The sequence below is a fragment of the Lepisma saccharinum genome, chromosome 1, assembly GCF_977018435.1.
Source record: "Lepisma saccharinum chromosome 1, izLepSacc3.1, whole genome shotgun sequence".
Classification (NCBI taxonomy): domain Eukaryota; kingdom Metazoa; phylum Arthropoda; class Insecta; order Zygentoma; family Lepismatidae; genus Lepisma; species Lepisma saccharinum.
In genome coordinates, this window is record NC_139229.1 from 61,208,038 (window position 1) to 61,232,442 (window position 24,405).

Below are 24,405 nucleotides of genomic sequence, written 5' to 3' on the forward strand. Positions count from 1 at the left end.
AGGCCACTGTCAAAATGCAGAAATCGGCTCACCTAGGGTTCAAAATGCTGGACCAAATCAAGGACCCCAAAAGACTTACCAATTACAAAAATTAAATAATCAAAATATGCTTGTTTAGCATTTGTTGCATAATCGAGGGTTATTTATTTTCGCCAAACTTATTGGAAGGGCAAGGATTATATTGGGACCATATGGCTTTGAATGACAGTACCAAAGATGATATATGCATGCCACTACCTATATAAATATGTTCAAAATATCAAGCAGGAACTTTACTTTTCATGAATCTAACAACCTCTTTTGTTATTCATTAAATATTAAATTATTTATCTATTATTAATTTCCTTCACAGGACAGATTTTTATACTAATTTTGGCGATCTTAACTACATGTTAAACTAGATAATGAATACATGCAATTAAATCTATTTTCATACCATCTTTTTAACTATTCATTTAATAATAATATACTTATTATTTACATATTTTCATTATTACCGAGACATCAGGTTCGGACACCCTCGAAATACATTTCTAGATATGTGCCTGTGCACTATGTGCCATATTCACCAGATTTAGCCCCTTACGATTGCCCGCTCTTCCCAAATTTCAAACACCTGAAGGGTACTCGCTTTGACACTATTGCTGAGACCATCCAGGCTGTAAATGTATGGTTTCAAGAGAAACCAAAGATATTATTTTTAGAAGGTCTTCAAAAGTTAAGGGAAGGTCGCACAAAATGTGTTATTAGTTTTCACGGAAAATATAATGGAAAATATAATGCATAAAAACCTCCACACCATTACGAAAATATAATGAATAAAAACCTCCACACCATTACGAAAATATAATGAATAAAAACCTCCACACCATTACGAAAATATAATGAATAAAAACCTTCACACCATTACGAATATATAATGAATAAAAACCTCCACACCATTTGCCAAATCTAGTTTCTTCTAGGTAAAGCTAAAGACTAAGACCCTCTCATATTATCAAGCCTGTCCACTGTTTATCATGATGGAGAGACAGTATTTCCTCCCTATCTAAACCTGCAAGCAACATCTAAGGAACAACTATACCGCTCGCATTTCCAGCTGGCGGCTGGAAAAAAATGAATCAGCAAACAGTTGATCGACATCAGATGAATTATCTTCGACTAATATCGGTCATTTTCAAATCACAAGGCACCAAAAGTTCCTGGCGGGACGAAACAAATGAGAGTCTGATACACAATGTTGCCAAACCTACTGTAAAACGGGGAGGGTGGAGAGTTGATCAGCGCCATTACTAGATAAAAGTTGTACAATAGTACACAAAGCACGGAAAAATAGTACACAAAACACCCAAACAAGTGACAAAAACAGACGTACGTTTGGCAACGTTGTAACGGGAAAGCGATGTTACCCCTACAACTTCAACTTCGCAACTGAAGTTGCTGACACTCATCGAGGTACACACCCCCAAAGACAATTGGTTGACAAAGTAGGTCAGCTGCCAGTCGGGCCAGCGATCTGTATAATTTCCTCTTTTATTTGCCTAATAATTGTTGCCGACCTCCCTGGCAGAGTGGTTAGCACAGCATGCTACGACATTCCTTTGTGAATGTCCTTTCATCAATGTCATCACATCACTCATCCGCGTCGTCGCGATTAGCCAGAAGTGGCAGAAAGCGACTCTAAATAACAAAAATCAAACCAATAATAGCCAGAGATCGCTTTCTCCTAGAGTATTTTCGCTAAAAAAAAGAAAAAAAAGGCGGTTGAGCCAGCAACTAGTAAGTACTACTATACTCTGTCCCGGGTATCTCTGGAGCAAGCGAAAACAAGTCTCTGCACAAGTAGTGGCGAGGGATGGCTCTACCAATGAACACGCGAGAGGGAACGGGATTGCGTTGAGGGGAAAACGACTGCTGTTACCAGACTTCACAGCAGCGTGTACTGCTACGCCCCGCCCACATGATTCCACCTCCCCCCTTCTCTGCCGCTATCAGCAGCGTTACTCCACAGATTCCAGGGATAGATTATAAAGTGGTGACGTCACGAGAAGACAACTCCAAACAAAACCCGTCAAACGGTGCATCCCTATGCGATAGCATTGGATTCTCAATCACAAGGGCGACAGCAGCTATGGAACAAATAGTAACGAGCATCGTCAATATCATCGTCAATGTTAAAAAGGGGGATTTCGGAGAACACGTCGAAATATTACACATACTTTACTGAGGATAAGATAAAGAATAAATGGAGTAACAAAATCACGCAATTTTTAAAGAAAATCGAGCCATTTTTGTGGTAACGTACGCGTGTACTGTACGCTAACATGATATGGGAAGCTACCCGTGAATCTATAAATTTTCATTGTTCTCTCTGCACCTTTATTAAAATTATTTTACGTATATTTTGATACATATTAGTATTTTAATCAATTTGGTAGTTATGTACCATAATTTATTTTGTATCAGTTTGATTTGTGCTTTATGGATCGATAAAGCATAATAAAGTTCCATTCCATAAGGACGTTTTGTTTTTGCTGAGGAACTCAAATTAGTTGAACGTGCCGAGAATTCCTTCGAGTCAAATCATGCTCACGAATGTAGTTGTAACAGCGAGTTAATGATCCATTTGTTCTTTAATTTGACGTCCTTAGGGAAAGTATAAAATTTACGTGAGTGCCTCTGATTTATTACAGACATTCCGGTGCAAAACGCAACATTTTCCTCTCGAACTTGATCCATAGCTTCCGCTGCTGTCGTCACCACAAATGTGATTCGATTGAATTGATTTGTTGTTTTAAGTCCACCCTACGCACAGTAAGGCCAATCGGGACCGGACCTACAGTTTAAAGTGGGATCCGAACCACTATGTGCCTCCACCGGGAATCGAACCCGGGACCCCTTGATTACAAGGCGACGACGCTACCACTGCGCCATCGGGGAGGCCAAATGTGATTCGATTTTCTTTAACAATTCATGATTTTCGTGCTCCGTCTATTATTTACCTTATCCTCTACAAGGCATGTGTACTTTGATGTACGATGCATAATTTTGTTTCAAAACTGGTGTCACAATTTTAAAAATTACCCCTTCCAATGGCACATCCAATGCCATCCCATCGGAAAACATCACCTGATACACACACACACTGATACGGGCCATCGCTTCTACAGGGCGGCCACAAAGTCCTGTTACCCCTATAACACAACGAACGATAATTCTTTTGTGTAGTCTCTATTGATAACAATGAATTTACTAAACACCTCAGTGATATAAATCATTAATTATCCGAGGGAACAGTTTGCGCACCATCATTCTCATGGCAAAGGATAATAATACGCAGCCAGGTTCTGTGCGACATTTCACGGAGTAATGCTGGCGTAACACGAGTGAAAGCGCGCCTCACAGCATTTTTTCAGTTCGTCAGTGGTACCGTACGGTCTAGAACGGAAACAAATATATACTTTTATTATACTTTACATAGGGGTAACGGGACTTTGTGGCCACCCTATATACGAACTTTCGAAAATTCTGAATAAAAAATAATGAAATTAGCAACACTCATAATTACACACTTCTTTTGTATACTGTTTGCACACCTTCATGCTGTTAGCCACGGACGTCCGCAGTATTTTTTCCTGGGAGAGGCAAACTAGGCACATTATGCCCGATTTTGCAATTATGAATCGACAGACATGACTACAAGCGGGACAAGTTTACTTCTGTCTCTTACAGTAAAATAGAGAATCTACCAGCTTTGGTAACATCTGTCAACATGGCAAGTTTCATCTTTGACGTCGACTGCGGAACGTTTGACTACGTTTAACTTCATTTGCATTGCGTGAACGCATTAAATATAGCAGCACTTCATATGCACCTTAAAAAGAACACGAAGTCAGTCGGGCGAATGGGTTACAAGAATGAAAACGTGATCTTCTATTTGCAATAAACGCGTGTGCTGAAGTAGGCTATGCACCGTTACCCTTAGCGACCGTTATCAAACTGCACCGGCTGGTTTCAACAGCGAGTACAGCAGGAAACCCTGCGGCCATAGTAATTCACATCAGCACTACTTCTGTTTACCAGTGACGTGCGACAGTTTGCGCAGCTACATGGGCAATCTTGCTGAGCCGGCATAAGGCGATCACCTCCACATTACAGATCCATGGCGTCACTGTTCTTCTGAGAGTGGCTAACACGGTTGAACGGCAACTGGCACTTGTCAGTCCTTACAACCTCCCCCCCCCCCCACTCGGTAACAAATTGTATTATTTTTTTATGTTACGTCGCTTTTCTAGCGATGGACACGATCGACTAATTAGTCGTCAGTCGGCGAATAAAATTAGACGAACAATATATTTATTATTATTTTGAGATATTTCACGTCTACGTTATGTCCAGGTAGGTTAATCCACAGTTCTAAGTAAGATACAAACTACTGTATAATATACATGGATCCATCAAAGAATAAAACCGGGACCCCCTTGATCGACGCCGTATCGTTGACCAAACGAGTAGAGTTGTAGACTCACGTCACGACCCGAAGGTTCCGGGTCCAAATCCCGGCCTGGGCATGACTGTCTTTTGCGAGTGTTCCTTCCAGTTTAATCATATCACTCATCCTCAGCGTCGCGCTTAGTCAAAAGTGGCAGAAAACCTCAAGCGGTGAGGAAGTGGAGTATAAAAACAACCAACTGTAACTCGCCTGGTTGTAACGAGTCTCAACCTAAATCATGCTTGCATACCCATTTAAGGGTGTGGCATGAGTTCAGTATTATGTTTACATAAATAAATATATTCGGTTAAACACCTCACTATTATAAAGAGTATCTTACTGGTACAGGATTATTCACATAGTGAGCAGTTAATTTTTATTGAGGCGGGTGAATTTTTGTAAAACTTACAATGATGATACTTTATACAATCTTGAGTGTGGTTTGTCGCTAAAGGCTTTAGATAATGGTTATCAATACTGTCAGGTTTGTGTGTATATCTTGTACGATTAGGAAAGTTATTGCAAATTTCGTTTGATCCACCATTATCTTCACCATGTTGGCAACAAGGGCGTCAGAAACGAGATAAGTGATTGGGTATGGGAGAAGGGTGAATGTAAAATGTTTCAGCTACGAACATGTACAAATAACCCTAAGTATTCAAAGCGTATAGAGTGGGCATTATAAACACTAGGGAAATTAAAATAACAGACATTAACGGCAATAAGGAGCCTACGGCATTCGCTGTGCGGTGGGCACATGGAACAGTTGTACCGCCTCCGTGACCGAGTGCGTTAACCAGCCTGATTTTGATTTCGCAATCGAAGTTTCCGGGTTCGAGTCCCGACACGATCATGGTTAATGCCAGAGTGGCATTTCATTTTTCATCAAGTCACTTATTAACCCAGACACCAACATCCTCCAAATTTCTCGCGACACTCCCTAAAGTTTCTCAAAAAGTTGCAATTTATGTCCATCTTGATACTAAAATAATGTTACATCCCCGTAAATGCATTTACACCCATTGAAATTGAAAAAAAAACCACACATCTGCATCCTTATCGTCGCAACTGGCAGATAGTGGGGATAAAGCGATGTAAAAATTTTAAAAAAATGCAAAAACAAAACTGTTGGGTACCGTGCTGATACCATTCTTAAGGAACCTTTCCTCTAGCAACAGGTATTTAGGTATATTTAAAAGATACAACGATTCAAATGATCGACTTGATTTGAACACACAAACATATTTAACTTAACATGGCTTATGCATTGCGTAGTTTCGTATACCTATATGAATATTCATTACGTAATAAACACACGTTTTAATATAATTTCTACCGGACGCGTGTTTGTGTGTGCACAACAAAAAAAAATTCAATTATTTCAACAACATACGTATAAAATGAACAACGAAGTGTGGGATTACAGGTCTATCTTCACGTAACAAGAGACTTTACAATGAATAATTTTCGAATACTTGCAAGATACACATTATTGTAACTATATTGAACTGAACTGTATGTAAAATAGGTTGTAACTCCACTACATTAGTGGGTCTTCGGTCCTGTGATGAACAAATATATGATACGAAGTAGGTACATACCTAAAAAATAATAAACTGATTGTAATTTTCTAAATACATAATTTGGAAGTGTTTTAATATTAAATAAAACATGGAAAATTTGAGGGACACTGCCCCCTTTCACTGCTTCCCGCCACCATCGAACAATGATTAAAGATTGAGCAAGTCTGCAATTCAAGACACCGACGCAACACAGCTGACTGACCCATAGACGATTTCATAATTCTCTTCGACCTTGTGGCTCGGCGACGTGCTGTGGCATACTCAGAGAACGCGATGCAAATTCAACACCCTCGCTTCCTTTGTTTATGCAAGCTTCTGCATTTAAAAAGAGACTGACCTCCCACAGCGTCGAAACCCTTGAATTCTAATTGCAACCGCTTCCCTTTCAAACCCCGACGAATTCACGGAAATAGCGCCGTGGGTACTCATCCTTGGATCACGATTTCTGCGGTTCTGAAAAGTCACGTGACCCGTGTTACTGTGTCAGCCCCGCCTTGACCCTGCAAGGACATTGACCGGTGCAGGCGAAAGAAGGCCCGACGCAACACTAGGAATGTTGTAAAGTAGCATTCATTGAGTGGCTGAGTTTGCAAAGCTTTCATTGACAATATTAAACGGTTGCTCAACTATTATTCAACAATGTCTGCTACTTCAGCAGAATGCTTAGTGGTATTCCCCTTTGATATATTACATATCGTTGCTTGCTTGCTAGATTGATTTGGTTATTTTACATTGATTTTCTGCCACTTCTGGCTAATCGCGACGATAATGATGAAACTGATGAAGGGACACTCACAAAGAAGACCCATGTCGGGAATCGAGCCTGGGACCCCTGGCGTTGTGCTAACCACTCTGCCACGGGAAGTCGGCTATATCTCGCTGCATTCTCAAATATAACAGACCTATCTAGGTGGCACATCACTGTCATTACACCCGGTTGGGGGGTGGGGGTAGCCACATTCGTTCACTACATATTTTAAGATACAGAGCTATGCTAATAGTCCAGTCAATCTGTGGTTTGACCCGGAACAAATTGCAATAAAAGCTCAGTTTGCATTTTTTGGTAGATGGAATAGTCCTGATCCACATAGCAAAAGTTTACCTAAATCTGGTGACCTTGACCGCCATTTTGAATTTTACTAATATACGTTATTTATTCACAAAAACGAGCCTATCTCTTTTAGATTAGATTGATCGTAACTGCTGGCACACTCATAAGGAGCCGGCCCCCGTGGCGGAGTGGTTAGCACATCGCGTTGCGACGCCAGGGGTCCCGGGTTCGAATCCTGGCTTGGGCATGGACGTTTGTGATGTCTATTCATCAATTTCATCATATCATCACTCATACCCATCTTCGCAAATTAGCCTAAAGTGGCACAAAAGGCGAAGTAAAATAAAGCAAATCAAATCAAAACTCATAAGGAATGATGCGAAGCTGTTGGAATTGCCATACTTGGTGTATCTTACAACCTCCATCGACAGTGCAACGCAGTTCTTACCACACCTTTTACAGACAGTTATTTGGAAACACGTGAGAAGAAGGTGGCATTGATGGGTCAGGCAGGCAATTGTACAGGCAGCTCGTCCACGAGTAGTGGTCGCCCCTTTCCAACTTGGGTTGGCTGTGCAGATGCATCACCATTTCGGTTCCAGATTCCTGATAGAATCACTGTATCAGCATGGATTTTGTTCCTCGTATAGTGAAGTTCAGCGATATGAACACTGTGCAGCAACCTCACGTGCAATTGAGAACAGCACAGCCTGGCCAAGGTAAATCATCCACTCTTTTCCTGCCTGTAGTGAATATGAACCCTGGAGATCCATCCACTGTTTACTCATCTCTAATGTTCCTCAGTGATCACGCAGAAAAAAACAGTGCCACTCAGGTTGTTACATTCGACCAGCCATTGTGGTGGAAGGAGATGTGAAAGCAACAGTTGCAATATACAATGGTTCAGCATCAGACAGTCTTGATTTGCTCCGATTTAAACGGTTCAGCGAAAAAGTTGTACGAAATACTTTGCCAATTAAGCCGCAGTCCCTTCCACCAACGTCAGCAGCAACCAAGTTCCACAGTAACCAAACTCAAGTGTAGAGGGGAAACGATCGGCTGCTACCAACAGAATAGGGATGGTTCATTGACGATGGACAACTACTCCCAATAATAACAGATTTACCTCCTTCACCTAACAATGTATTGGAAATGATCCGTTGCAACTGTAAGGCAGACCGTGCATCAAGTCGTCGTTCTTGCAGAAAGCATAATCTCGACTGTTCACCTTCATGTGGAGAATGTCGGGGTTCAGCATGCTCCAACAGTCCACACAAGTACAGTATGCCGCATGAATTCGAAGATGAAGATAACAATGACGATGAATTCTAGTAATGATGAGTTTTATAACATATTAAACAATGAACGTTTATTATTGACACTAATAATATTATTATAATACACTACTATACACCTATACGCACCATCTATCATTAATTTATTCCTGATATCTCGTTCTTTTTTGTGGAGGTACATAGTGGTTCGGATTCCACTTTAAACTGTAGGTCCACTCCCGATTAACCTTACTGTGCATAAAGTGGACTTAAAACACCAAATCAATCCACTCGTTCTTTTTTGTTATTCTCACTGTCATTCATTAAATTTTGGTTGATTTGATACTGAACATTATATAATAGTGTGTATATATAGTTGTGTGAAATTCTTAACTTGTTGAAGTGATTTGAAACATTGTAATTGACATTGAAAATAAAATCATTAATTTCATACTAATGGGAACAATGACAAAATCCAGGATAATTGCAAGTTAACAAACATATTTCACCATTTTAACATACGCCATTTAAAATATGCACAATTTGAAGAGAATGAAATTACCATTCTAACGGTGTATAGAACGTGAAAATCTATCCATTATAAAAAAGATTGGACCGTTTTTGTGAATAAATAACATAGATTAGTAAAATCCAAGATGGCGGATCAAAATGGCAGTCAAGGTCACTTCAGATTTAGGTAAACTTTTGCTATGTGGATCAGGACTATTTCATCTACCAAAAAATGCAAACAGAGATTTTGTTGCAATTTGTTCTGGGTAAGGCATCTTACTTCATTACTTTGACTGGCCTATAAGAACATCCTGATAGCGAAAATTTAGAACGCCACATACACAGGTGTTTGTTTTCGCATTTTAGCTTTTGATGCACAAAACATATCTTTGACGACACATCAAATCATGAGTAGCGTAGGCGTAACTTGGCGGAGGCAAGTAGAATTTTCAGTTACTTACTTTTGTTAACATCCTGGAATCCGAGGAGCAAAGTAATAAATAATAATATGTGTGTACTTTAGCTAAATAAGTTATTTAACTAATAATCCTGGATGCTATTTTTATGATATTGACCCCTCCCCCAAAATTGGACCCCAAGTTACATCCATGATTAGGATATAAATATACCGTCTAAATTAAATTTGGAATTACAGGTTTCAACGCTTAAAGCTACTGTAATCATATGCTCGGACTCTCAATACAACACATTGCTAACGTCGTCGCGATGCCTTGTAATCAATGTGTCCCGGGTTCGATACCCGTTGGAGGCACAAGTAATTCAGATCTCACTGTAGGTCAAGTTCCGATTTGCCTTCTTGAGCATCAGTGGACTCAAAACCAAACCAAGACATTGAAAATATTTTCAATTTTGTCCTGAAAGAAATGCAAGTGCGTGCATGTATGTGTATACACAGACACGATTTTGCTTGCAGTGAAAAAGAAGGTGCAGCGACAATAAAATGCAATTTCGGTTCCTTCTATAATTGCGATCACGAATATAACACTCCCCACATGACAAAATGCACTTGCTTTAGGAGCACTGGGCCGTCGTCCGAAAGAAAAGAAGTAGAATGCGATACTGGTTGTGGGAAACTTCCGTTAGATATAACGGTTCGAGGTCGAGCGAAACTGCAAGAAGAAACAAGGACAGGAAATTCTGCTGTAGAAAACAAGCTGGCGGCGGCCACAACCGCGAGGTAAAAGAAAGCGATGGAACATCGTCATTTTCTTGTTGACGTGAATACTCTTCTTGTGATGTCTTGGACCAAACACACGACACGGGAAAAGGAAGGGAGGTAGGGGAGTCCCAAGCACCATGGTCGAAAGTTTGATTTTAGTCCACTTTATGCACATATAGGCTAATTGGGACGACCTACACATTGAAGTGGGATCCGAGCCATTATGTGTCTCCACCGTGGATCGAACCCGTGACCCGGGTGATCACTAGGACATCGTGCGAATCAAGAACATGAGTTAACAGCACCAATAAAATATTTATTGACTAGCGCTCCAATTGCTAAAGATACTGAAGGCCCTAGTTCACGGTGGACACAATTGGTTTAAACTTGGTTAAATGAACAGTATATGGGTTAACAGTTTGAATACGACAACGCACTTAATGGTAACGTTATTAGTAGTCGATTGATTGCCTTATTTTTCTTCGATTTTCTGCCGCTTTTGGCTAACCGCGAAGATGAGGATGAATGGTGAGAAGATGATATCGATGAAGGGGCAATTACAAACACGTGGACAGAACAAAACATAAGCCCCACAGAGGATTATACTAGCTGCGAGTCCTGTCGCCAGAGCCTCGTTAATCTGTTCAATGCAGTTCACAGTGTACTAAGTGGAAGTGAGGTTGACACAAAGGGTCACCCCTTGCACCCCGATGGCATAGATTGCCGTGTAATCGCAAGCTGTTACCTTGCAATTAAAGGTTCCCAGGTACAAACACATTCCACAGTGGTTCGAATTCCACTTACAACCATACGTTCAGTTCCGATTACCCTATTTGAGCATAAAGTGGATGCACATTTCTGACAAATGTCTTGTTCACACTGTTATAAATTACATAATATACTGAAGACAGACATGCGTGTCAACCTATATTCGTCTTCTAAGGTGATTAGAGTAATTACATCAAGAAAGCTTCCAAGGGAGGACCATGGGATCCCACACATGGGATCTGTTTAGTAAGTTAATTGCAAATTACGCAAATGTCTACAACAGTTTGGGAAAAAATAACATATGCTCAAATAGGCTAAAATAAGACCAACCCACTGTGCAATGTGCCTCCATCGGGAATCAAACCCAGGGCCCCTTGACCACAAGGCAACTAACAAATACGCTATCGAGTAGGCAGGGGTTCTCAAACTTTTTTTCACGGCGCCCTTAGTGCAACACTCGCAACGCTCAGTTAGTGTGGTTAAGTTGTTTGCTTTAAGTTAAAAAACAAAGTTGTTTGCTTTAAGTTAAAAAACAAACACACATTTCAAATTCAGAAACATTTTATGTGAAAAAGCACTAAATAAGCACATATTTGGAACACTCATATCATTGAGTGGATATATTGGAACACTTCGCGGTGCCGGCGCACACTTTGGGATCCACTGGAGTAGGGCCTTAAACCAGCTTGGAGATGCAACAGAGGGCCACAGGGTGGGGGGATGACGCATGGATAGGCGGAAAGGAACATTGCCGCGACTAACTTATACTTATTGATACTATTTTCATTGAAAGATCGCGATAAGTTTGCAAGAACCAGACACTTCTTCAAGCATTCGAGGACCCCTTGGGCGTTTACGGACAACAGTTTAAGAACCGTTGGTGTAGACAATAGCGTATGGAATCTACATGAAACAATCCAGATTGCATTTGGAAGAACTGAGCCTTTGAGCTGATATTAAGCTGTCCCTAAATGAAATGTCTGTTTCAAATCCTTGAGATTGCAAAACTTCTATATTGGGTGTATGTGCGTGTGCATACTTCTTTGATTCTGAGGTCATTGCAATAATCACCATTGCACATGCTTACTTGAATTTAAAATATTTAATAACATTCTGGGATTCAAACATGCCTCATTAGTAACTCCGGCACGTGCCAAAACAAACACTTTTTTTAATTTCTTTTTTTTATATATACGTATATAATAATCACTGCAGAATCACTCCACGTCGTCAAAGCTTAGAAATTAGCTACGTACACTCTCTCCGCTCAGTAACAAATAAAATAGCAAGAATGATATATACTTTGCAAGGCCACTTACAATGCATTATGCTGTAACTGTTCAACAGTAGCAAGGAGCTGTGTTAATTTTCTTATATTGGGTCGTTCTTAAGTCACTTTACGGCGACAACAAATTATGATTAGATGAAATTGACAAAGGGACAGGACGCACGCGAAAAAAAAAACATCCATGCTACGGTCAGGAGTCGAGCCGGAACCTTTGGAGGCGAAAGGATCAGTCTTCAAAAATATGTATAACTTCACTGGTTAATCTCAACGAATTTGATTTTGCAACCTATGCTTTATGCATTTTATTAAACTACTTTAGTAAATTAACTTTACGAAAATGCATGGTTTAAAGCCTAGGCCTAAGAATGGGCACTTCAGTCATATCGAAGTTGGGACGTAGAGCTTTACAAATAGAGATTCTCGGTTCAAATCTTGGGGAAGAATGCCATTGCGCAACGATTTCTATATCCACACATTTCGTTCTAGTTGAGGTTAACCTGTCTATACAGGGTGTCCCATAGGAAAAAGTTAATAACATTACAAATAGTCCAAATTTGACTGGCTTCCTCATGCAACAACTTGAGGTACGTGTACCGGTTACCGACTTATCGAAGAAGAAAGGATCAATGATTTTGTCCTTCCATGTCCACGTTGTTCCTTGGAAGGATCAAACCAATGAGGATTTGTTAGTGACCAATGTTCTGACGGTTGTCTTCCTTCCCCAGTAAAGGTTCCCTTCAACTGAGAACAGAATCTATGATGGAAGTGTCAACAATCGCCCATTGTTCTACAACAATAATATTAGAAATTCCTACGGTTCCAGACTTCCGAGACACCTTGTAGAACACAGCTTTGGATTAACGCACATCCAATTTATAAGCAAGGAAATACATTATTCCATGTAAAACTGAAATTATTCTTAGATCCAATTTTCACCAATCTTTTGCGGCTTCACAAGGTTTCACGCCGCAGCTAATATGTGCACACAGTTCTCCTTGTGTATTGTTCCCCACATGTACACCAGCTGACCTTATCAGCACCTTCTTAGATAGCATTTCCGTCGGTCTACAAGGGAGCAAAGAAATTTATCTTCAGTTGATGGAGGTTCCAAGTAGACAAATAATGCGAGAAGAGAAATCTTTGGTTCAGCGCAGCAGGAAAGTATAAGACTCCCCAAAATTACAGTTTATGTAGCTATACGTCGTTGTGTAAAACTCATTAATTTTCATATTGGGGGCAAATACATTTCTAATGAAGAGAGAATACGCCTAACACGTCGAAAGGCATATACACACGACTTAATTCTTATGTTTATAATTCTTTAATGTGCCAATAGTACGTACATGAGGAAACTGCAGTCCCGCACCATGGCCATGTGGACGTCAGGCTTTGGACTTGGGCTACGGAAAGCACGCTAGTTCGAGTCTGCTGGGGGGGGGGGGGGTGTTACGACTTTCCTCCTTAGATTTCGGGCAGTGTATGGGACCGGTGGCCACCCACCATCCTGAGGAAATTGGGGAGCTACAAATAAGTAGCGTAATCTGGTCATGGAAACCTACAATAACAGTCTTTGGGTTCGTCGTGCTGACCACGTGTCACCCCGTAACTGGTTGGATGATCGCCCACCTCTGCTGAGGCCGGCAGTCGGTAGCCCCTCATGGGTGTTGCGGCACAGGTTATAATTGTTATTAGCGGAAGAAAACAGCGGCGGCGAAACTAGATGCTCTGACCACTAAAAAAAAAACTTCTCACGCATTAGCCCTCAATGGGTTCGAAACGTGAATGTTTGCAATTGTTGCTCCATAGCAAACATGCAAGTCACTTTATTTCATACCGCGCTAATAAGACTTGATGAAAAATCTACAGCGAGACACTTCGGAAATCGAGTCTTCGGTCCCTCGATTCCAAGACACCAACACGATTAAACAATGAAAGTGTTACATTAAAAAATAATAATTTTAAGTGCTTAGCTTCCTTCCTATTATCTATAATCTAATAAAAACAATTTGCAATTAGCTTGTGTAACGCCTCTGCTTTTGGATACCCGTTTCTGCATCGTGTACGAAAAAGACAAAGACGTAGACCAATTTGTAAATGTACATTTCCTTTCTTTTCGATTTTTCTAAGAATTCGAGTACACGTGAAGCAAGAGTCTAACTCCAAAGTTTGTTTCTAGTTACGGCAAAACTAACTCCATCGCAGCCTAAAGTATCAAGTTACGTTGCCCTAGGAACCACATGTCAAAACTGTTTAAATCTGCTTCCAAGTGATAACACATCACTCCATAACACGCACACTGTGAAAAGTTAACTGGAGAAATGACATTCAATTTCCGCTGCCATCACATTACCAGGAATAAGTGAGAGTATGTAGTGTGTCAGTGCTGCCACACATTGATGAAATGTTATTTATATCGACATTACTTTCTATTCGTCCCTCATATATTTTTGCTTACAAAACTCTCCACGTCAACTTTACGACAAATTGCAAAATAATGTATGAGCAGAGTGAAAGGTCTGAATCAAGGTGATTTACCTCGAGGGAAACGAAGTTCTGGAAATGAACATCTCTCAATTACCGACACTAGATTAAAATAAAGCTAAGTATGCTTACATAAAAAAGATAAGATTTGGAGCTAAATCCTGCTTTGTAGAGCTAAAAACTTGATTTTACAAGCTGTGCGAAAGTGCAAAAGGACGAAATCTAGCTTGAAAAAGAAACACGTTAACAAAGTGCAACTGACAACCCACAAAACAGAACTCTTCAGTCTTCAGCGTGTCAAAATTCTTATCTCTCGCAATCAGAAACACACGCACACACACAGGACACTCACATAGATAAACTTTGGAGTGGGATGACGTGTTTCCTAGGCTCCAGCCACACCATAAGTCACAATCAAAGGCAACACAGGAGTGATGTCTGGCCCAGAGGGAAATTTCCCCGTCGTACGCCAAAAAAATTCCTCTCCGACCTTAAAATTCAGTTTTCCACCAACAAGCAATATAAAAAAGTAAATGCTCACTAATTACTAATTGCAGGATGTATCCACCTTCGATCTACGAGGGTCTATGTACAATCTTAGGAGAGTGAGGACAAATTTAGTACCAAATTGGAACTGTGAATAATTTCATGGGGGGGGAGGGATGTTGCGAAAAATTTGATTGACATGTTAGCTGAGGATGCAAAAACTGCAGCAGAATTTGTGCTGTTGCCAAATCGGTGCTCACCACAGGATTTATTCCAAGCAATACGATAATGTACGTGTGCTTGTAATATATGATACAAAAATGGTACCAATATTGGTTGGAAAGATCCTCGATGACAACGGCCTATTTCCGTTTGGGGGGGGATATTTCCGTTTGGGGGGGGAGTTAACAGTTGGACTGCCAACGCTACAGGTTGAAAGTTGCCACAACTTGGGAAGAACTCGCGGTTCTTCGCCCTCGTTCGCTTTGCATTTTGACACCAGGGCATTTCCGCTCCGTCGCCTTATTTCGTGGCAGCTTGTATAGATTTATACAACATTGCGAGGGAAAATTACAGGACAAAAATATGCGTAGACAAGTTGGATCTTATGCGCTCCTTTTCAACTCAACGATAAAGATCTAGTTTACATCTAGCCTTAAATCTACAAAACAAAGAAATGCACGTTGAATGACCCAGATTGTAACACCACACTCGGCACTTTATTTTGCACACGAATTTACACCCCAAATCGCTAACGCTAATTTAATGTACAAATAACCAAAATGCCTTATTAGTAAAGAAAAAAGTATATGCTCAGGAATCCTTAAATTTCGGGTAAGAAGATCGCGAAAAAGCAATTTTCCTGTAGAAAGTTACTGCGATCTAATATAGTTTCCGCACCTCTGTAAATATAATTTCTTGGAAGTGTGTTTTAGGTCAATTTTACGTGCAGTTTAGTTCGTTAGTATTCCGATTTGACTAGGATGGTAGCTCTAGTGACTTCCTGCGACATTTCGAAACTAGAAACTAAGTGGAAGTTGTGACGTGCTACAAGATAAGCGGGAATCGTGACGTGCATTTTTTGGCGTTAAAAGTTAAGCATGCTATCTATGAGTACTTTAGGAGTAATTTTGACCATGCAGTTCGAACTGAACTGAATTGAAATATGCCCAGTTCACCTAGTTGAGTCTGCATATTCTATATCTTCGGAAGATATTTTCAGCCACATTCCCCAACCAGCACAGCATTTTCCGAAACAGGTGAAGAAAAGTTGCTGATGGCCACATTTGTTGCCAGTGGAATTTTAGCTTACTTCTTTCAGAAAACATGATATTGTATTTGATTTCAATTAACAAATGACAATTTGACATATTCTCTTCTTTTGAATCTCCTTCACCATCCTGTAAACCGAAAGCTAACATCATGTTCTTATTTTCCTTTCGGTAATTGAGGTCTTCTTACGTTCACTACAGGTTGCTACAACGCACATGACTTTCTTACCGGTGCTTTCGATACCAGCAATGGGACTTCTTGTTTATCTATTACTTTACGTCACTTTTCTACCTCTTGCATTAATAGCGATAGGAATCGAAAGAGTTCTACTCACCTTCTACTATTAGTACAGCCAACTCTCAGTTAAAATTAAGGGCCCATACGGACGATGCCTCTTAACCATATTCGTTCCCACTTTTTGGCTCTCCAAGGACACCACAACAACAATCTGGAAAAGGAGAAATGCAAACACACGCTCTAGTAATTCTCTGAATGTTATTGACAATGGTTCTACATTAGCATGCAATGTTAACGGACATTATTCATTGTCCAGTGAGTTTTTAAACTATACTTTTTTCTAAAATCCGGCCAGAATTCAGGAAGGGGGGGGGGGAGCTGTGGAATATTGGTTACCGCGACAGATTTGTAGTAAAATCAGAGGTCTGTAGGAAGCTCGATCCCCACCACCAGCAAAAAGAAACTTGTTCACCTGCAGACGAAAGAAAAGGCGTCCTCTTAAAACGTAGTGTTAAAAAGCTCAAGGCAATGCATAATGTTCAATTAACATTGCATCCTAACACGGTCAAATAATTTTACTGGCTTCCATAATCTTAATAGTAACAATTGTAAGCGAGAAATCAAACATCTTACAACTGTGTATTCTACATTTGATAAAATTGTGTTTGTGAAGGGAGCCAGGGAGAGTGATTTATCAGGAATGCTAAATAATACACACATAGTTGGAATATCTTGCTCTAAAAAAAATAGTCGGATTCTCTAACTTACCACAAACTTATCATCATCCTGCTTTTGATGTGTTCATTTAGCTACTTAATACATATTTCTTGTTATCTTACATTGATAATTCCTTATCTAAAGCACACACACACCTATCAACTGAATGAAGGAAAACTTGGTAAAATTTTCGTCAATCGGGGACCTAGTATGATATAAATTTTAAACTCAAGTTACAGGACCAAAGCAAAGCTACAAGGACATTGCTTCAATTGAAAAGTTTACGTGTTACATATACCGCGGAACTCAACTTTTATTTTCCAGCGAGGAGTTGACCTTTCCGCATGGAAACTAGCCTTCGCAATGCTAACCCTGCCTTCGTTCCTCTTTGTGTCCTGCAGAGAAGACATGCGATGCTGATAGATTTTTTACCTTGGCAAATATGCATCACTCGGCATCAGAGGTGTACATTTTAAATCAACCTCCCAACTTGTCCACGCTCTCACTCTACCAGACTTCGGCCCAAGCCTTCCGGAAGGCGAGTGTGAGGTCTAACCTCATGACCATGACGGTCGCCCTCCCGATTGTGAACACCTTGCTCGGCATTGAATCACGATCACATAGTACTGTGGCTACACTATGTATATGGATGACATGCTTTTCTCTTGCACTTGAGTCACACCAATGTACAATTATACTAAAAAAAAATAATTACTTTTAATGTTTCTTAGCGAGAGCGGGAGGGTAAATATGGTCAAACCAAAATAAAATGGTTCCGAGATATTACATATTTAACAGGATTTAAGAACCTCGCTTACGGTTACGTATTAATACGTTATCCAAATATCCGAACACCTTGATTATCGAGGGTGGAGCTTCACTCCGAATGTCCAGCAACGACGTCTGAACCCACAAAACTATACACGTTGTTGTAAAAAATCGAGACGTTGTAACAAAATTTACTTCAAACATACCAAAAAGATACAATAAAATATCAGGAAATGAATGTTCATGTTCTCTGATATTAGGAAGAGAAAAGCAGGTGGGAAATCGTAATGTAAATAAAATTTCACAGGATCACTCACGTGGAAAGAGTGCGTCTTGGGGTAGATGGCCGTGGGTATAAATAGTAGAAATTTCAAGATTGAAAGTACGTGGCCGTGAAATTGCTCCAAGTACATGTATGTATGCGTTAACCTTCGTTAGCGCCATGCAGCCGGAAGTTCTGTAATTCAATTCCGGATGGATGAGCAGCCAGGCTATTTTCCCCGTGCCGCACTTGCCAACGACCCTACTATTGAATTACGATAAAGCTTAGGTGCAGTCAAGAAGAGGCCGGTGACGGAGAGTGAAATTAATTTTAGCTGAGTTGAAAGAAATGCTATAGTTTTACTTAGATTTTAATAGACTGATAATAAATTATAAACAAGAGGCGGCTGGAGTGTGGTGGCGATCACATCCTATCTACAGTGCCATGCCTTCCTGGACCTATTGCTTGGGAATCCTCTGTCTTCCAACTTGCCACTGGCTTCACTGAAAGTTCATTACAGCAGACAAAAAAGCAACTCGCATTGGCAAAGGGCGTACAATAGGAAAGCATCACTCCCATGAACGGATAACGTCGGCAGTCCACCATTAACTTCCAGAATGTGCTATTTACATTCCCACGGACAATGGTGAGTCTCAATCAATTGCCGTAACCCAAAAGGGAAATTGCCTGTTTATGCGCAGAAAGGAATTTGGCGTCGTAAACAACATTCCCTAAGAATGCGTCTTAAACTGTGGTGAGAGATGGTTTTCCTTTACATGATCCTTCACGTTGCTAAAAACAAGGTTGAAGATACCTTAGTTTTGAAGTTCATCTAAACCAACGTTGCTGCTCTGACAGGGTGGGCCTAACTTCACAAAAGGCTAACAGTTTCTGGAGTGATAATAAGTTGCAAAGCTGTCAACGTTAATTTACCAAAACGCATGAGACGGGCTGAACCTATGTGGAGCCTCCACGAAAATTTCAAATAGTAAAGGGAGCCGAGGTACACCTCATGTGAAAAATATTCTAATTTGAAAACTTCTGTAGGAAACACTTCTTTGGTTTTGGTGAAAGGTTTTTGAATGGGCAGCCAAATACTATTTAATGTTTTTTCCAGTAACTTCGTAAAGGTCTGAGACTCCAAAACTTGCTAACGAAATATTGTGTTAAGTAGAAAAGCATTTATTGCTACAAGTGAATGTTTCGGATTTGAGCTGATTGTTTATCAATTATCATTCATTATTTTTGAATGACTGAAAATAATTTTAGGGGTGACCCTTTCCGAAGATACCGATGTCAACCTCCCTTCCACGTAGTACACCCTGGACTGCTTTTCGCAGACTACAAAAGCCTCTAGTGTCTGGACTCACAGCTAGTATAATCCTCTGTGGGGGTCGTGTTGTGTCGCCCGTGTGGTTGTGATCGTTCTTCATCTTATAACCATTCAACCTCATCTTCGTAATTAGCCAAAAGTGTCAGAAAAGCGATTGAACTATCAATCAATCAAACTTCCGAAACTAAGAATAATAGGTAACTAAATACATCACACGAAAATTCGTGGTGACTCCTGATGGGGAGCCCAGGACACTTCGAAAATTTTAAATGGGTAAGGGGAGTTGCGGAACCCAATTTCTTAATCGTTTCGGCAATATAAGCCTTCGAAAAATGGAATCGTACATGCAAGCACAGAGGAAAGGCTCGTGATTGCCACTAATAGATTGACTTCGTGATTATCATAAACAAAATATGTGACTTATTTGCAACACCCTGTATTAATATAACACACGTAACCAGACAAGCAATTCAAGGTCGAAAAATGCATCATAATTGTCCGGTAATAATACGGTTAAAGTGGAACAAAACTCTTATTGTCGGATTCAAACATAACTTGTCAAGCCTGCTACGTACCTCATTGTGTGATTTAAAAAGCCATGCGTTCCGAAGTTGAGCTCCAGTTTGTATACACATTTACAATGTGAACGTTCTCACAAGATCGCACCATAATGGCAATTTAGTTTTCGTTTACATGAGAATCTTTACCCTCGTACAATTCGAAGAAAGAAATATACGCCGCGCTCGCAAAGATTGTACATCTAATTTAAGGATGGATGAAACTGACACGAACTGAAAAGTTTAATGATACTACCTGCCCTTATATTTAGCGGGCGAGGTTCAGCCATAGGCTAATCTGCCACCAATTCGTCAGCAGCTATGTAGTTAAGATACATATTAATATGGATATATGAATACAGACAAAAGCAACGAAGATGAAAGGAAAAGCAAGGAATGTCACAAACCCACATTTAAGGATATACCCGTTAATATTTATTGATTTGACTTCGCCTTTCTGCCACTTTTGGCTAATCGCGACGATGAAGATGAGTGATGGTATGATGAAGGGACACTTACAAAGAACATATATGCATACATGCCCATGCCGGGATTCGAACCCGGGACCCCAGGAGTCGTAGCGCGTTGTGATAACTACTCCGCCATGTAGGTCGGCAATATATCAGTAAAAAATTTAGCACTTTCAAAAATGACGTGCAAAGAAAATGGAAATACCAACTGACAATTTAAGAATACACACTGGAGCAGAAATTCCACCCGCAACAATATTTAGGACGAACAGAAACAGCCGGGCCATCGCGCATACTCAAGGTTGAAGTGGAAGGTGGAACCTACATTTAAATGTCAAACTCTATTCCCAATAGCGTAACGCTGAGACGATATAAGTTGCAGACTAATGAGACTTGACGACTGGTACGACTCTGGCTTAGTTTTCTGCAAGTTTATTTTCCCAACGGTTTTTTTCTATACTTGTGTTCAAATCCCGTACACGCATCAGAGAAATTGTCAGCATTAATTCAGATCTAGGTATTGCATTTATCTTCCTGTATTTGCGACTCTCCCGCGACGAACCCAAAGTCTGAATCGAGTTGCCAAGATCATGAATATAAAGCTCGACACGTTCCTCGCTCAAATTATCTCAATTCCTTTTTAGTTTCGAGTTTAGATTCGTGCGGTGACAGCTCGATAAGAGGCGTCAATATTAGGTACAGGGACTAATGAAGAATGAATTACAACTTGGAAAACTTTCCCTAATCGGTGGCTCAAAATCGAAAAACTGCATCCTTAAATAGAACCCAGTGAAAGTTACGATTCATTCTTGATTAGTGTCTGTACATAAAATTGACTGCTGTTCTGGAGTTGTCACGGCATGATCCAAAAGGAAGCGAGATCTCAACCACCGAGCAATGCCTCCACAGGGGATCGAATCCGGAACCTTTTGATTTCGGCATTACCACTACGCCATCGGAGATGCCCACGCACACACGGGGGAAGAGAGGAGAGCAAATAAATAAAGATCGCCAGATAGAAGAAAATAAGAGAGAAAACTTGAATGAAACATGAGAGACGCTTACGCAGACGCTCTTGCCACGTTATAGTTTAACTCCCACCTGCTTTGTGTCTTGATTGAGCAGCTCGTTTCGTAAGCGTGGTGCTGGAATACGCGAGTATTAATTAATTAATGCCAGCCTTGCTTCGCCTTCCCCCTTGGCGGAGTCTGCTAAAGCGGCAACGCCGCGTGGTTTCTGATAGGAACGCCAACGGCAAGCGCGGGAAACGTGACAGGTTGAACCAAATGCGGTTTAATGAAACAAGATGGAAAGGTACAATGATAAATATATATGTGTAAACAAAAATATAAAAAATACAGATAAAAGGCCGGAAAGAAGAAGCAATTTTCCTTACTTCAGGGTGGAGGAGGCGACTCGTCAGTAAGGGGGGGGGGGAATCGTTAAGAGGCTCCTTACTGCAACGCGGGTGTTCTCGACTTCTTTTTCACAACCAGCTCTGCAGACCACTCAGCCTCTCATCAATGGGCACAAGAGGCTGGAAGCTAAAAGTTTCTCAAAGGTTGTTTCAAGCCCACTTTATGCTCAGACTAATCATGCGATGTGCATCTGTCCTTCATTAAAAGGCATAGGGAAGGATGAAGACCAGTCGCGTATACCGCGTTCACGCTATGGAATATCTCACTATGTGCCTATGGAGAAGGGGAGAAGAAAAGGCTCGCGTAAAAGCTATGTATAAGTGGTTACACCCCCACCCCCACATTGCTCGTTCTTGGCGTCCTGAAGGAGTCACATTACCATGGCAACGGCAGAAAGGTTGCAGACTCCAGAATGTGCAATTATAAGTTTGACAGCTCTCGTAATTAACATTCTGTGCGAAAATGCATTGCATTATTTTTTACCTCCGGTATCTAAAAACTAAAAGTAAAGTTCATTCTGTGTATTGCGACGTACCGTGGGGGCAGGTAAATGTCCATTTAGGTAATGGTAGGCACGTTCTAGCGGAGGTGATGTGATCAGCACCACTTTTACTCCCGTCAGACACCCACTCACAAGGAACTGTGAGCCTCGGTCCTTGATCATGCAGAGATAGATATGAACGAAAAATTTCCGAAGTCACCTATCATGGGTCTCCTGTGTAGCGGTCAGACGTCCACCCTCGTGGTTGCAGTCAGTGTAAACATACAAGAGTGGCGACTGCCCACAAAGAAACCGCTTCGTGGGATAGTTGAGAGTGAGTAACCACGATGATTCATCATCCGGACAGACAATTTGAATTCTCTGTCAGGATGAAGTAGGTAATTTCACGGTATACTTTTAAAAGGGGGGGAGGGTTGAGGGATTACCTAGCTGCAATGCCGAATACCTGCTGCTTCTCAAGTTCGAACCCTCATCAAATTAGATTATCTCCAAAAATCAGAATAAAAAAAAATTATAGGAAATGCCGGAAATTAGTCATGTTTTGCAACACGGAAATCCCCTTTGGAAACTAATTTGCACGTTAACCAAGGTCGGCAACAGGAACGACAACCCGATTGTCTGTCCTCGACGCATTTTTGCGGCAGAAATATGAATCATACCTTGAATGGAGCATTTTCTTTCTTTGAGTTTTATCTCTGGACGTAGCGATTTCACACGGCTTGCTATTACTTGGAAAATGGTAAACCGAGTTTATTTTCTGAAAATTTATCGTTAAGAGCGATCAACAAACATCTTACATACCAGTTTAAACATCGTCTAGCAACAAGAACAGAGATGTTGTCGCCACTCCAGGTAGCTTGGAAAATACAAACGCAAGTGTAGAGGAGTTTGAACAAATGAAGAATTTACGAATCTGTGAGTTGTTCTCTTCACCTACTTCACTTCTGTGCACCCAACTGAATTAAGAGCGCTAATAGGTACTGGTAAATTATTTACGAGCAGGGGTAGACAAACTAAAAATAGTTTATACTCTGTACGGGGAAGCTCTGGAGCAAGCGAACGCAAACAAGTCTCTGCGCAAGTATGGACTCGAGAGAGCTTGACCAATGAACGCATGAGAGGGGAAAACACGGCTGCAGCTACTAGCCGTTTGTAGCAGCGTGCACTGCTTTGCTCCGCCCACTCGCCCTCTCCTAGTCTTTCTCATTGCTCCACAGACTTCCGGGTCGAAGTATAGGCGCTAGCCTATTTTTTTCTCAGGAGACAACTATTTACTTTTTTTTTCAAACAAGGGTCAAGTTGTTTAAGTCCATTACCGTACAAACAGCTCTCATTATGGTATGTAATTGCCCACGCTGAAACTCTAACACCTTGCTGGTTGACATCTGACCAGAAGGCATGTATGTCGAAACGAAAAGTACGTGGATCGGGGCGTTTCTTGCACCTGAAATGACCTGTTACTAATTAGACATGTATTTCGGACTTGATTTTAGTGTTTAAGTCCACTTTATGCACAGAAAGGCTAATTGAGACTTGGTCTACAATTTAAAGTGGGATTCGAACTACTATGTGCCTACAACGGGTATCGAACCCGTGAGGGACTCTTTGATTACAAGGTGACAATGCAGTATTTCAGACATAATACACACTTGCCGGCCCCCTTGGCGGAGTGGTTAGCACATCACGCTACGACGCCAGAGGTCCTGGGTTCGAATCCCGGCCTGGACATGGATGTTTGTAAGTGTCCATTCATCAA

At 40.8% G+C, this 24,405-nt stretch overlaps 2 protein-coding genes across 3 annotated transcripts in view; one reads left to right on the forward strand and one right to left on the reverse strand.

Moving 5' to 3' along the window:
• The window catches only part of Arf6 (ADP-ribosylation factor 6), a 54,308-nt gene that overhangs the window by 16,127 nt on the left and 13,776 nt on the right, over nucleotides 1-24,405 (reverse strand). Inside the window, exon 2 of one of the 2 annotated variants that reach the window (XM_083131994.1) lies at nucleotides 16,720-16,833. The exons of the other annotated variant lie outside the window; for it this stretch is intronic. The gene's annotated coding sequence lies outside the window, so the exon portion shown is untranslated. The remainder of the gene's footprint in view (nucleotides 1-16,719; nucleotides 16,834-24,405) is intronic. 2 annotated transcript variants of the gene reach the window in all.
• LOC145995417 (trans-1,2-dihydrobenzene-1,2-diol dehydrogenase-like) overlaps nucleotides 23,559-24,405 on the forward strand; it is a 43,806-nt gene continuing 42,959 nt past the window's right edge. The window contains exon 1 of the mRNA XM_083131993.1: nucleotides 23,559-23,626. The gene's annotated coding sequence lies outside the window, so the exon portion shown is untranslated. The remainder of the gene's footprint in view (nucleotides 23,627-24,405) is intronic.